At 40.1% G+C, this 14726-nt stretch overlaps 2 pseudogenes; both read left to right on the plus strand.

Annotated features, from left to right (window-relative positions):
- The first annotated feature begins 2236 nt into the window (after positions 1–2236).
- Positions 2237–3350, plus strand: LOC106696673 (annotated as a pseudogene).
- Positions 3351–13414: 10064 nt separating this feature from the next.
- On the plus strand, positions 13415–13952 carry LOC102424785 (annotated as a pseudogene).
- Positions 13953–14726: the final 774 nt, after the last annotated feature.

Genomic DNA, 14726 nt, shown 5'->3' on the forward strand with positions numbered 1-14726 from the left:
AGTAAGGAGCAATGGGTACTGGACTGCGAGAGGGATGTCCACCTGCCAGCTTAGGCCCGATCCCTGGGGGTCTCGGACTGCAAGAGGGCACAGGCTGGGCTGAGGGATCCCCCCCCCCAGTGCATGAATATTGTGCACCAAGCTTCTAGGCCTATGTAATAAAAGTATAATATGCAAATCGATCAAACGGCAGGATGACCATTCAGCAGGGGGCAGGGCCAGTGAGCAGGCAGCACCAGGCCAGCCAAGGCTCGTGCCAGCGGGCAGAGGGAGGGGATGGCAATGGGGGCAGAGGGGTGATGGGGGAAGAAAGGGGGGGACCACCCAGAGGGAGACCGCCAGTGATGGCGGCGGGGGGCAGGGCTAGCCGCTCACCAGCTGGCACCATCCTCTGATCGGCCTCCCCATGGAGAGCGGGCCTAAGCCATCAGTCAGACATCCCCTGAGGGCTCCAGGACTGCGAGAGGGCACCGGCTGAGCTGAGGGACCCCTCCAGTGCACAAATTTTCGTGCACCGAGCCTCTAGTAAGATAATAAATTTGTATTGCTTTAAGTTTGTGGTAATTTTTATCATGACAATAGGAAAGTAATGCACTACCCCCTTCAACCATCCTTTTTTCCCTTCAAGCATGGAATGTCTGCAATACTCTTGCTCATGCTTATGCCTAGGACAGTGACGGTGAACCTTTTGAGCTCGGTGTGTCAGCATTTTGAAAAACCCTAACTTAACTCTGGTGCCGTGTCACATATAGAAATTTTTTGATATTTGCAACCATAGTAAAACAAAGATTTATATTTTTGATATTTATTTTATATATTTAAATGCCATTTAACAAAGAAAAATCAACCAAAAAAATGAGTTCGCGTGTCACCTCTGACATGCGTGTCATAGGTTCGCCATCACTGGCCTAGGATGTTCTATCCAATGACCTTCTCATCTTTCAGGCCTCAGCCTAAATAATACCTTGAATTTAAAATCATTCCCAATTCTACCTCCCGTTCAACTTTCAGAAGTTACAGTAATAACCTTTTCTCAATACAAAGCACCCTCCTGCTATTTAGCACTTAATCCAGTCTTGTATTAGTCAGTTATTTCCCTTGACTTTATTATATTGGAAGCTCCAAACAGAAACTGTTATTTACAGAAAACCCATAATAGGTTCCCAATAAATATTTTCAATTGAGATTTCCTGTTGCTCCAAACATTTGTTGGTGTCAATATTCTGGATTTTGGCCTTCTAATAGGGATGTAGTGGTAACTCATTGTTTCTTTAATCTGTATTTCCTGGAGACATATAGAATATCTTTTTATATGCTTATTTGTCATCCATACATCTTCTTTGGTGAGGTGTCTGTTCAGATCCTTTGTCCACTTTTTAATCAAGCTGTTTGTTTTCTTCTTGACCTTTAAAGAGTTTTTTGCATATTTTGGATAACAGCCCTTTATCAGGTATGTCTTTTGCAAATATTTTCTTCAAGTCTGTGGCTTGTCTTCTCATTCTCTTGACAGAATTTTTAAAATGAAAACTTGAAGGGAACCTAAAATGGTGTGTGTTAATGGAAAGAGGGAAGGTTCTCTAATCTCCCACAAAGTTTTGACATTTATATGTACGGGCATCTTTCTGAAGGTTGCAGCAGTGGAAATAGCCAAGTATTTGATGTCAAAAGACATGTTTCAATAATAACTAAGACATTTACTAGTTAGGAATTTTTTGGTTACAAGTAAAGAAGTCCAAACCTACTTAAACAAAACAAGGAATTTACTGACTCACTGAACTTGAAAATTCAAGAGTTGATCTGGCCGACTTCAGGCATAGCTATATCTGTTTCCTCAAATAAAATCAGAATGTCTTGCCCTGGCCAGCGTTGCTCAGTGGTTAGAGCGTCAGCCCACCACTTTCTCCACCTCTCTCCCTCTCTCCCTTCTCTCCTCTCCTCTCCTCTCCTCTCCCTTCTTCTTCTCCTTCTTCTTCTTCTTCTTCTTCTTCTTCTTCTTCTTCTTCTTCTTCTTCTTCTTCTTCTTCTTCTTCTTTTCTCTCTCTCTCTCTCTCTCTCTCTCTCTCTCTCTCTCTCTCTCTCTCTGTCTCTCTCTCTCTCTCTCTCTCGTGCTCCCCCCCCACTAGGAATTCCCCTTTATTAGCTTTACTGTAGCAGTTCTCTCTGGAAAATAGCTCCAAGGTTTCATGTTCCTTACATCTCTCAAGTGAAGCCAACTCACTCCTAGAATTAATTTATCTCTCTCTTTAAAAATAAAAACTCACTCTTGCATCTTGGCCACCAACATGCATCCAGACTGAGGAAGACTCGGAAACTTCGGGGCCACGTGAGCCACGGCCACGGCCCCATCGACAAGCACAGGAAGCACCCGGAAGGCCAAGGTAATGCTGGTGGCCTGCATCATCACAGAATCAACTTCGACAAATATCACCCAGATTACTTGGGAAGGTTGGGATGAGGCATTACCACTTAAAGAGGAACCAGAGCTTTTGCCCAACTGTCAACCTTGATAAACTGCGGACCTTGGTCAGTGAGCAGACACAGGTAAATGCTGCCAAAACAAGACTGGAGCTGCTCCTATCGTTGATGTGGTGCAATCAGGCTACTACAGAGTTCTGGGGAAGGGAAAGCTCCCAAAGCAGCCTGACATCGAGAAGGCCAAGTTCTTCGGCAGAAGAGCTGAGGAGAGGATTAAGGGTGTTGGCAGGGCCTGTGTCCTGGTAGCTTGAAGCCAAATGGAGGGAAGTTCATAAAATGTCCACAAGTGAAAAATCAATCAATAAAAATAACTCAAAATATTTGGGTCACATAGCCACCGGTATAGCAGTCTCTGCATCCAGGGGATGTAGAGAGTTCTCATGAGCCAGTGTGGGTCACATGTTAACACAGGGAGGCAGAGTCTCTTGACTGACAGTCCTGCTAGGAGTTACATAAAACCACAGGGCAGTTTCTTAAAGGAAAATCAGAGTCCTGTTACCAAAAGGAGGAAGGAAATTGTCCCAACCAAAGCAACAGATGTCAACTGTATCAGTTACGAGATTTTAGTCGAGCCCCTCACTCTCTCTGAGCCGCTGTTTTTTCCATCGGTAAATGAGGCATAAAACCAGACCCATCACTTGACATAGTTCTTGTGAGAATCAAACACTCGATAGAACATTTGAAGATTTGTAAGCTGTGAGGAACCATTGCAAACAATAAGTCCCCAAGTACTTACTATGTGCCAGAAGAAACATTATTTCTGTTATTAGTGCCTTGATTTCATGTATTCACCAACCTCACTGATGTTTGAAGGGGTTCAGAACAGGCACTTTGGTATGTGAATTATTTTGAGCTGAAAGCAATTGAGATGAGGGTTCATGGAAACTTTTACCTCTCCTTAAAGAATTTAAATTAGAGGTGTTGCCCACAATAAGTTATCACCAAAAATAGCTTTTTATGACTACTCTATAGGGCAGAGCAAACTTCTAATTACCAATCATCAGCTCTTCCTGTCATCCTGAAAATGACTCTTCCTTCTGAAGACTCCCAGGTGCTTTATCGCACCCTTAACTTGAAAATGCCTCATTTCCCTTTCTGTCCCTGAACCTCTCATGTATATGGCATCCCCATATGTACACATGTCATTAAATTTGGTTATTTTTTTCCTGTTAATCTGTCTCATGCCAATTATTACAACAGCCAACAGAATCTTAAAAGGTAGAGGAAAGTGTATTCCTACCCTACAGTTGTTTTTTGTTTTTTATTATTTTTAGAGAGAGGAAGGAAGAAGAGAGAGAGAAAAACATCATTGTGAGAGAGAAACACTGATCAATTGCCTCTCATATGCACCCGGATGAGGGATCAAACCTGCAACCTGGCATGTACCCTGGCCGGGAATTGAACCAGTGACCTTTCAGTGCACAGGACAAAACCAACTGAGTCACACCAGCCAGGGCTACAGTTTCTTAACTAGGCTTTAGGCTTCTCAAATAACCTTTCAACCATAATTTATTTCTTAAGTAGAGTTCCATGGTGGGATAAGAGAGACTAAAAGGTTTAAATAAATATCAGAGTTTGGAAATTACATGTTTTATTGAAAACTCACTTCTTTTGTACAAATCAGTGTCTTAAAATAAGTTTTTTCTTAGGAGTAAAGTTCCAATAACTGAGGTGGCAGCTGAAGTACCAGACTTGCAGAGTTAGAAAATCAAGTCCTGAAGTACAGAGACCACCACCACCACCAAGGTTTTATTGACCATCAGTACCACTTTCAATGTTTTGCTTTTATTGGGGGACAGGGGTGGAGAATGAGCTGTCTTACTTTCTTCTTCTTTTAGTATTATAATGTCTGACTCATGATGTTATTCGTGAGTAAACAAATGTTCATAATATTGAGTGGTAATCATTGGAAATATCAGTGCTTCAGGACTATTATTAAAAGTAGTGGCAAAAACTTTATTGATTCAAAGAACTTTACATCTTTACATACTTTTTATTGAATTTAATGGGATTACATTGATTAATAGGTTTCATCTGTATGTTGTATTGTATGTTCACCTCCCATAGTCTAGACTCCTTCCGCCACCATTGATTCCCCCTTTGCCCTCTTCTATCTGCTCACATCCCCTTCCCTCTGGTAATCACTATGCTGTTGTCTGTGTCTATGAGTTTTTTTTGGTTTTGGTTTAGTTTTTGTTTTTTGCTTAAAACCTTCATCTATTTCACCCAGCTTCCCACCCCACCACCCTGACAGCTGTCAGTCTGTTCTCTGTATATATGAGTCTGCTTCTATTTTGATGGCTTAAATATAAATGAAGTAATACCATATTTGTCTTTTTTTGACTGGTTTATTTCACTTAACTTAATACCCTCTAGGTCCATCCTCTCATAGAAGGTAAGATTTCCTTATTTTTCATGGTTGAATGGTATTCCATTGTGTAAATGTACCAAACTTTTGATCCACTCATCTACAGATGGGCACTTGGTTTGCTTCCAAATCTTGACCATTGTAAATAATGCTGCAATGAACATAGGGGTGTATATATTCTTTCAAATCAGTGTTCCTGGTTTCTTTGGATATATTCCCATAAGTGTAATCTCTGCATCATAAGACAGTTCCATTTTTAATTTGTAGAGGAAACTCCATACTGCTTCCCACAGTGGCTGCACCAATCTGAATCCTGTCAGCAGTGCATGAGGGTTCCCTTTTCTCCACATCCTTGTCAACACTTGATGTTTGTTAATATATTGATGGTAGCCATTCTGACAGGTATGAGGTGATAATCTCATTGTGGTTTTAATTTGCATGTCTCCAATGATTAGTGACATTGAGCATCTTTTCATATGTCCATTGGCCATCGGTGTGTTCTTTTTGGAGAAGTATCTATTCAGGTCCTCAGCCCATTTTTAAATTCAATTATTGTGTTTTTTGGTGTCGAGTTGCTTGAAGGATTTTACATTTTAAAAGTCTTCTTTTCATATGTTTATGGTGGTTCAAAAGACAATTTTTTTAAAAGCCCTAAACCATAACTTCAGGGTTTTTACAAAATTAATTTGTTCATATTACTGTGTAGATATCAAAAAGGGCACTAACCATTATTGCTTTATTCACTTTTTATGTGATGCAGAAAGTGGGATTTATTTAACTAAAAGGCCCGGTACATGAAATTCGTGCACTTGCGGGGGAGTGTCCCTCCGCCCAACCTGCACCCTCTCGCAGTCTGGGAGCCCTCAGGGGATGTCTGACTGATGGCTTAGGCCCGCTCCCTGAAACATCCTTAGTGCTGCTGTGGAGATGGGAGAGGCTCCAGTGGATCAAGTCATTTTAAAATTATTACCCTAGTCTTTGGCCTTCCTATAAATTTCTTGTCAACATCTTTTCAATTATTTAATCAAAGTGCTCTGTCTTTAAAATTAATAATTAACTTACCTTCATCTTAAAGTATTTTTTCTAAACTGTTCATTTAATTTACTAGATGAATTAACATATTTAAAAGAATTAATTTTTATTAATAGCTGTTAAAAACAAGACAACAATCCCAGGAATATGACACAGCCATTAAAAAAAGAAGAAAATCTTACCATCTGCAACAACATGGATATGCTGAGTAAATTAAGTCAGACAAAGAAAAAAAAATGCCATATGATTTCCCTTATATATGGAGTCTAAAAATAATAATTTAAAAAGTCATAAAGAACATTTTGACAGTTGCCAGATGAGAGGGGGGTAAGTGAATGGGTGAAAAATGGGAAGGAATAAGGGGAATGGGTTAAGGAGTATAAATTGGTAGTTACAAAACAGTCACAGGGATATAAAGTACAGCACAAGGAATATATCAATAATATTGTAATAACAATGTGTGGTGTCAGATGAGTACTAGATTTATTGGGGTGATCACTTTTTAAGTTATATAAAGGTTTAGTACTATGTTATACACCTGAAACTAATATAATATTGTATGTCAACTGTAAAATATATATATATATATAAAAGCCTAAGCAACCAGCTGACTGTTCCACCGGCCCACTGGTAGCTATGATGTGCATTGACCACCAGGGGGCAGATGCTCAACACAAGAGCAGAAACCACAGTCATGGAAACATGGAACAACCTGATGAATCTCAGAGGGAAGAAGGGAGAGGGAAGGGCGGGAAGAGATTAACCAAAGATCTTATATGCATACTAGAGGTCAGTTGCACGGACTCGTTCACCGGTGGGGTACCTCGGCCTGGCCTGTGCCCTTTCACAATCAGGGACCCTTCAGGGGATGTCAGAGAGCCAGTTTTGGCCCAATCCCCTCAGGCCAGGCCGAGGGACCCCACCAGTGCACGAATCCATGCACTGGGCCTCTAGTTGAAAAATAAAAAATTACTCAAAATTAAAAAAAAAAAAACAGGCCCAAAATGGAGTCAGTTGTGTTAAATTCCATGTCACCAAACAGAGACTGAATTACAGTTCAGCTCTCCCAGAAATGGAATTTTAAACCAGTCACCCAGGAATCACTTGATCAGCATAAGTTATGTAATCTGCCTGACAGACTTCTCCCATCCCCTAAGGAAAGTAACTTTGCAATAATTAACTCACTTCTTTGCCAGTATAAATTCCTTTTTCCTGCTTTCTTCTGCCTATAAAAGTCTTCCACTTTATACAGCTCCTCAGAGTTCCTTTCTATCTGCCAGATTAGATGCTGCCCAATTCGAACTGATTTTTGCTCAGATAAACTCTTAAAAATCTTATGCCGCTGGGGGAAAGCAAAGTGTGCCAAACCCAAAATGTGGCTTTTTGGGGATGTTAATTATTTTAAGCTGGTTATTGGTACAAACATAAAAGCACAGGAAACACCTTTGCCCTTCCCCTCAAACGACCTAAAAGAATTGGTAGAGAGCCTGCACCAGGAAGAGAGCTATCATCACAGATAACCACAGTTTAATATGAACTCAGTGTGATAGACAGGGAGGAAGCTAGCAAGGCCCATTTGATCAAAGTCCTCTCTGTGGCCCTTTGTTGAAGATACTCCAGGAAACATTTATTTATCAAACATTTGCTTTTTCATCTCCATGTGAATTGCCTTCCAAACCACACCACTCCCCTTTCTCCTTAGTTCAAGGTGGCATATAAGCCTCAACTGCCAGATCTGTCCTGGCATCTCATATTCTTATGAAATCCTCATATGTACATACTTAATAAAGCTGTTTATTTTCTCCTGTTAAATGTCTCCTGTCAATCTTATTGTTAGACTAGCCAGAAGAATTTAGAAGGGAAGAAGGAAACTTATTTTTCCTGCCCCATACCTCAGTTGATCTTTTGACGCAGCTAAAGATTTCAGAAGGCATTTTTCCTTTTAAGGTTTTGGAAAAGTCTCTATTATGTCTTCCTGGGGGAGGGGGAATAGACACTAGTGTAATTTACTTGAAGAATAAATATAATCTGTCTATATTTCATCATAAACCTAGTGGAACTAATTCTTTACCATCAGTGACTACTGCAGGATTTTGCCAGTCCTGGTTGCCCTCAGACTATTCTTCGACTTTCCCTGATAAGCTCTCTCACAGGACTGTGTTCCGTGGTCCCTATGTCAGCAGGCTTCCAGCTGGGTTTGACCAGTGGTGAGACTGGAGGCTAGAAGAGTGGAAGGGGGATAGTAAAGAAGAAGGAAGCCTTCCATTTTACTCAGTAAATGGGTTGGAATCCTAAATGTGCTGCCTCCAGAACCAAAGAAATCTATGAGGTGTTGTGTGCTTTCTTGGCGGAAGGAATAACTGCAATAATTTGTCCCTTGCTTTAGAGGGAATGTCCCAGTATACCCAGACTACTGGACTTCTAAAACTTTGAAAAGCCTCTATTATGTATTCCTAGGGGGTGTGTGGGGAGGGGGCGGAAATAGACACTAATTTAATTTATTTGAAGAGAGAATGAGCAGTGGTATCTCCCATCCTCTGGAGCATAGGTATCTTTCCAAAATCACCAACATGCTTGTTACTCCTTGCCCATCAAGTCTAAAGAAGCCATAAATATAATGAACCAACATTATACTCTGCATCTCCAGGTGGTCCAGATCCCTTTAAACTATATTATGCCAGAGGATGGAAAGTTAACATAGCCCTAGAACAGCCGTGGGCAAACTACGGCCCGCAGGCCGGATCCAGCCCGTTTGAAATGAATAAAACTAAAAAAAAAAAAAAAGACCGTACCCTTTTATGTAATGATGTTTACTTTGAATTTATTTAGTTCACACAAACACTCCATCCATGCTTTTGTTTCGGCCCTCCGGTCCAGTTTAAGAACCCATTGTGGCCCTCGAGTCAAAAAGGTTGCCCACCCCTGCTCTAGAACAACATAAAGGTATTCTGGTGTGTCCATCCCACGGAACGCAAACTGCTTTGTATTCTCTGTTCTTATCAGGATGAAAAAGAACGCATTCATCATGCCAACAGACTGTTCCAGAGACCATGATAATCTCTGGCAAGGATACATCTGACACAGCAGACTTCACCTATTGATCTCTGAATCTGAAAACTGACTCCAATACAGAAACTGGCATCACAGCCTCTTCTTTGGAGAGCTGCCCTCAGCCTCCTGATCATCCATTCTTGATTTTTTTTATAGATTGAGCAACACTCAAAATGCAATAAGGTTGTCCATTCATATTGCCCCGAGACACACACTCTCTCAGCCATCTTCATAGCTCTCTCTGTCAGACTCCCTGAGGGATCATTCTGCCTTTCTGCCTAGGATAATTGCACCTACTTTGCTTCTGATGGTTTTAGTCCTACCACTGGTCTCTGTTACTTTTTTTTAATAATATATTTTTATTGATTTCAGAGAGGAAGGGAGAGGGATAGATAGACAGAGACATCAATGATGAGAGAGAATCACTGATGGGCTGCACCCTACACCGGGGTTGCAGGCATGCACCCTGACCAGGAATTGAACTGTGACCTCCTGGTTCATAGGTCAGTGCTCAACTATTGAGCCACGCCAGCTGGGCCCATTTAACCCATTCTTAAATGTACAGTTCTGTGGCAGTAAGTACATTCACATTGTTGTGCAACCATCATATCTTCCATCTCAACAACACTTTCATCTTCTCCAACTGCAACTCTATACCAAATAAACTCTAACTTCCCACCCACCCTCTCCCTAGCCCCTGATAATTACATTCTACTTTCTATCTCTATGAATTTGACTACTCCAGCTACCTCATATAAGTGGAATCATACAATATTTGTCCATTTGTGATTGGATTATTTCACTTAGTATATCTTCAAAGACCATGCTATGTTGTAGCATGTGTCAGAATTTCCTTTCTTTTTGAGGCTGAATAGTATTCCATTGCATACATATCCCACATTTTGTTTATTCACTCATTCATCAATGGACTTTTAGGTTGCTTCTACTTTGAGGCTATTGTGAATAATGCCACTATGAATATGAGTGTACAAATGTTTAAGTTCCTGCTTTCACTTCCTTTTGATTATATATTTGGAAGTGGAATGGCTGGGTCTTATAGTAACTTTATGTTTAATTTTTTGAGAAATTGCTACATCGTTTTCCACAGTAGCTGTACCATTTCACATTCCCACCAGCAATGCACAAGGGTTCTAATTTCTCTACATCCTTGTCAACACTAATTTTCTCTTTTTTTCTAGTAATACAGCCATCCTAATGAATGTGAAGTGGTATCTCATTGTGTTTTTATATGCATTTCTCTGATGATTAATGATGTTGAGTATGTTTCATTTGCTTATTGGTTATTTGTTTATCTGCTATGGAGAATGTCTATTCAATTCTTTTGTTCATTCTTAAATTAATTTTTTTTGTTAAGCTGTAGGAGTTCTTTATATATTCTAATTATCAATCCCTTATCAGATATATGATTTGCAAATATTTTCTCCCATTCCATGGGTTACTTTTTGACTATTGGTAAATATCTTTTGATGCACAAAAGTTTTACATTTTGATGGAGTGGAACTTACCTATTTTTTCTTGCCTAAGTTTTAGTGTCATATCCAAGAAATCACTGCCAAATCCAATTATCATGAAGATCTTCCCCTGCATTTTTTCTATGAGTTTTATAGCCTTAGCTCTTATGTTTAGGTCTTTCATCCATGTTGATTTGATTTTTGTATATGGTGTAAAGTAAGGGTCCAAATTCAGGGTTTTTTTGCATGTGGATATCCAGTTTTCCCAACATCATTTATTAAAAAGACTACCCATTTCCCATTTAAGTCTTGACTCCCTTGTTGAAAATCATTTGACCATATATGTGAGAGTTTATTTATGGGCTCTATTCTATCCCATTGGTCTGTATGTCTTATCTTTATTCCAGAACCACACTGTTTTGATAACTGTAGTTCTGTAATAAGTTTTGAAATTGTGAATTGTGAGACCTCCAACTTTGTTCTTCTTTTTCAAGATTGTTTTGCCCATTCAGGGTCCCTCTATATAAATTTTAGAATGGATTTTTCTATATCTGCAAAAGCTGTTGAGGTTTTGATAGAGATCACATTGAATCTGTAGATCACTTTGAGGATTGTTAACATCTTTTTTTTTTAATATATTTTATTGATTTTTTACAGAGAGGAAGGGAGAGGGATAGAGAGTTAGAAACATCGATGAGAGAGAAACATCGATCAGCTGCCTCCTGCACACCCCCTACTGGGGATGGATGTGCCTGCAACCAAGGTACATGCCCTTGACCAGAATCGAACCTGGGACCCTGCAGTCCCCAGGCTGATGCTCTATCCAGTGAGCCAAACCAGCTAGGGCGATTGTTAACATCTTAAATAAGGAAACTTTTTAATGACAAGTTTTATATCTTGATTGTGATAATACACAAGTGGTATACTTTTCAAAATTCATAGAACTATATACTTAAAATGAGTATATTTTATTACATGTCAATTATATCTCAATAAATTGATTAAAAGCTTTTAAAAGATACCATAGATCAGGTGCTGAAGAAGCCTGTGTCAATGGAGATCAAAGGAAAAATAGGGCCCCAAGAAAAGCCTGTTCTGTTTAGCCAAAGAGTCTAGAAAGGAGCAGCCTAGACAGACGCTGGACACAGTTACAGGCCATTAGGCCTCTCCCTATGGAACCAACATAACATATTTTTTCTTGATCTTTTTGGATATTTTATTCTCTGAATTTCTTCTAGATTTTCAGCTACCTCTTCTAAGACTGTCCTAAACTTTAGTGTCTTCTCCTAATTATCAGTAGGTTTCAGCCTCATTTAAATGAAAGTAATAACCTGGTCCCCACTATCCAAAATTCCAAACTCACAAGCAGGCTCTAAATTACTCTTGCATCTCCAGGCCTCCTTACATTTGCTCATGTAGTTCACTCAACCCGAAATACATTTCTCCATCTGCCAAAATCCTTGTTAACTTTCAAGTCCTAACTGAAGAGCTCTGTCGAGCTTTCTCAAATCTCCCAATTAGAATAAATGCCCCTTCCTCTGTTGTGGGCTTGCTTCATTATGCCCCCTGCAGTAAAAGCCAAGGTCCTTTGTATATATAAAAGCCTAAGCAACCAATAAACAGTTTGACCTGTCAACCAGTCGCTATGATGCGCACTCACCACCAGGGGACAGATGCTCAATGCAGGGCTGCCCCATGGTGGTCAGTGCACTCCCACAGCGGGAGTGCTGGTCAGCTGACTGAAGGGCACCAGACGCAGGGCTCATGGCTGGCTGCCCGCAGCCCAGAGACCGCAGCTGAACAGCAGTGAGCCTACTGGGCGGCAGGCACAGTGGGGCTGGGATGAGCAGGAGCAGCAAGCAGCATTGGACTGCCAGTTTCGGCCGATCCCTGCAGGCCAGGCCGAGGGACCCCACCAGTGCACAAAAGCACCAGGCCTCTAGTACTCAAATAAAACCAAAAATGGAAGAAGAGATTTTATAATTGATGCCACAGAAATTTTAAAAAAGATCATAAAAGGCTTCCATGAACACTTACACATCAATAAACTGCATAAACTAGAATGGATAAATTCCTAGCAACATACAAACCTACCAAGACTAAATCATAAAGAAATAAAAAGTCTGAACAGATCTATAACTAGTATGGATATTGAGTCAGTGCTCAAAACTCTCCCAAGAAAGAAAACCTCAGGATCAGATGGCTACACTGGCAAATTCTACCAGACAGTTAAAGAAGAATTAATGTTGCCCTGACCAGTGTGGCTCAGTTGGTTGAGCATCATCCTGTGCACTGGAAGGTCGCTGGTTTGATTCCCAGTCAGAGCACATGATCAGTTGGGGTTTGATCCAGGTGGGGGTGTGTGTGGGAGTCAACTGCTGGATGTTTCTGGCACATCAATATTTCTCTCTCTCCCTCTCCCCTCTGCTCTCTTTAAAACCAATAAAAACATTTTAAAAAAGAAGAATTAATATCAGTCTTTTTCAAATTCTTCCAAAAAATTAGAGGGGACACTTCCAAACTCATTTTATGAGGCCAGCATTACCCTGAAAACAAAGACACCACACGAAAACAAAATTACAGGCCAATGTCCCTGATGAATAGAGGTGCAAAATCCTCAACAAAATACTAGCAAACTGAATCCAGCAGTACATTAAAAACTTCACATTAAAAAGATCAAGTGGGATTGATCATTGTGATGCAAGGATGGTTCAGCATATGAAAGTCAATTAATGTGATACACCTCATTAACAGAATAAAAATCACATGATCATCTCAATGGATACAGAAAAATCATTAGACAAAATTTAACACCCTTTCATGATAAAATAAAAAAACTCTCAACAAAGTAGGAATAAAAAGAAAATTGCCTCAACATAATAAAGCCCAACAAGTGTTTTTGCAAGATTGTGAAGAAATTGAAACTTTTGCACAGTGTTGGTGGAAATGCAAAATGGTACACTGCTATGGAAAACAGTATGGAGATTCCTCAAAAAATTAAAAATAGAACTACCATATGATCCAGCAATCCCACTTAATGTTGGAATTTTATCTGCCTCCAAAACAGAAAGTTAAAATCTTTCATGTAACAGATAACGCTGCAGTAAAGCCAGGATTCCTCTTTACGCTGCTCACTGTCACCCAGGGCAGTACATGAATGTCACAGCAAAAAACTATTGGGAAAGGTTTACAAGGAATCAATGAAAAGATAGGGATTTAAAGGCCAACCTGCTACTTACGGTCAAATGAAAACCCAGAGGAGACCTGGAGCTATTTCAACTAGTGATGTTGCCAGAGTTTGGCCTGGAACTAAAATGCCTGGGAAAATGAGCATAGATACGACCGCATACGGACTGGAGTATGGACACAAGGACAATAAAATGGAAACAAAAAATGTTCAGTAACGATCAGAGATTCTAAACCGCCTGCATATAAGGATTTCTGTGAAAATTCACTATTTCCTATGTGTTTTTCCTGATGAAGAGAACCAACCAGAAAACTTTTATGATGAAAATATGTGTCAACCCAGTGTTCCTTCTATTACATCTGCCTAATCTCACTGGACATGGCAGAACTTCCTATATTCTGTGAACTTTGTCAAGCCAGAACAGTAAGATAATCAGGAACTATATCCTACTTTCTTAATCAAAGTAACACCACACTTGTCATCTTTGTCCATGCCATAACTATATCACTCGTCCTCTAACTGAATTTTGTTAGAAAAATTACTACTTAAATCAATTAATTAAATTGAATACACTAAACTAATTTTCAAAATATGTTTTTATTAATTTCAGAGAGGAAAGAAGGGGGAGAGAGAGAGAGATACATCAATGATGAGAGAGAATCATTGATCGGCTGCCTCCTGCCTGCCCCACACTGGGGATTGAGCCCACAAGCCCAGCATGTGTCCTGACCGGGAATAGAACTGTGACCTTTTGGTTCATAGGTAGATGCTCAACCACTGAGCCAAGCCAGCCAGGTTGAACACACTAAATTTAGATGGACTGGCAGTTTTCATATCAGTAAAATCTCTCTAATTTGCAGAATTCATTCGTTATACTAAAATACCACAACTTATCTTAAGGTGTATATAAATTTAACTTCTTTCATTAAAAAAATAAACCAAAGAACTTGTATGCATATATGCATAACCCATGGACACAGACAATAAGGTGGTGAAGGCCTGGGGCTGGAGGCAGGGCGGGTTAGAAGGGGTCAATGGGGTAAAAGGGGCACATATGTAATATTTTCAACAATAAATATTTTAGACAATAATCGTGCACCTATGGATGAGGACAGTGGGGGGGGGGTGAGGGCGGAGGGGG

This window comes from Myotis lucifugus, unplaced genomic scaffold, assembly GCF_000147115.1.
Source record: "Myotis lucifugus unplaced genomic scaffold, Myoluc2.0 scaffold_23, whole genome shotgun sequence".
Lineage (NCBI taxonomy): Eukaryota > Metazoa > Chordata > Mammalia > Chiroptera > Vespertilionidae > Myotis > Myotis lucifugus.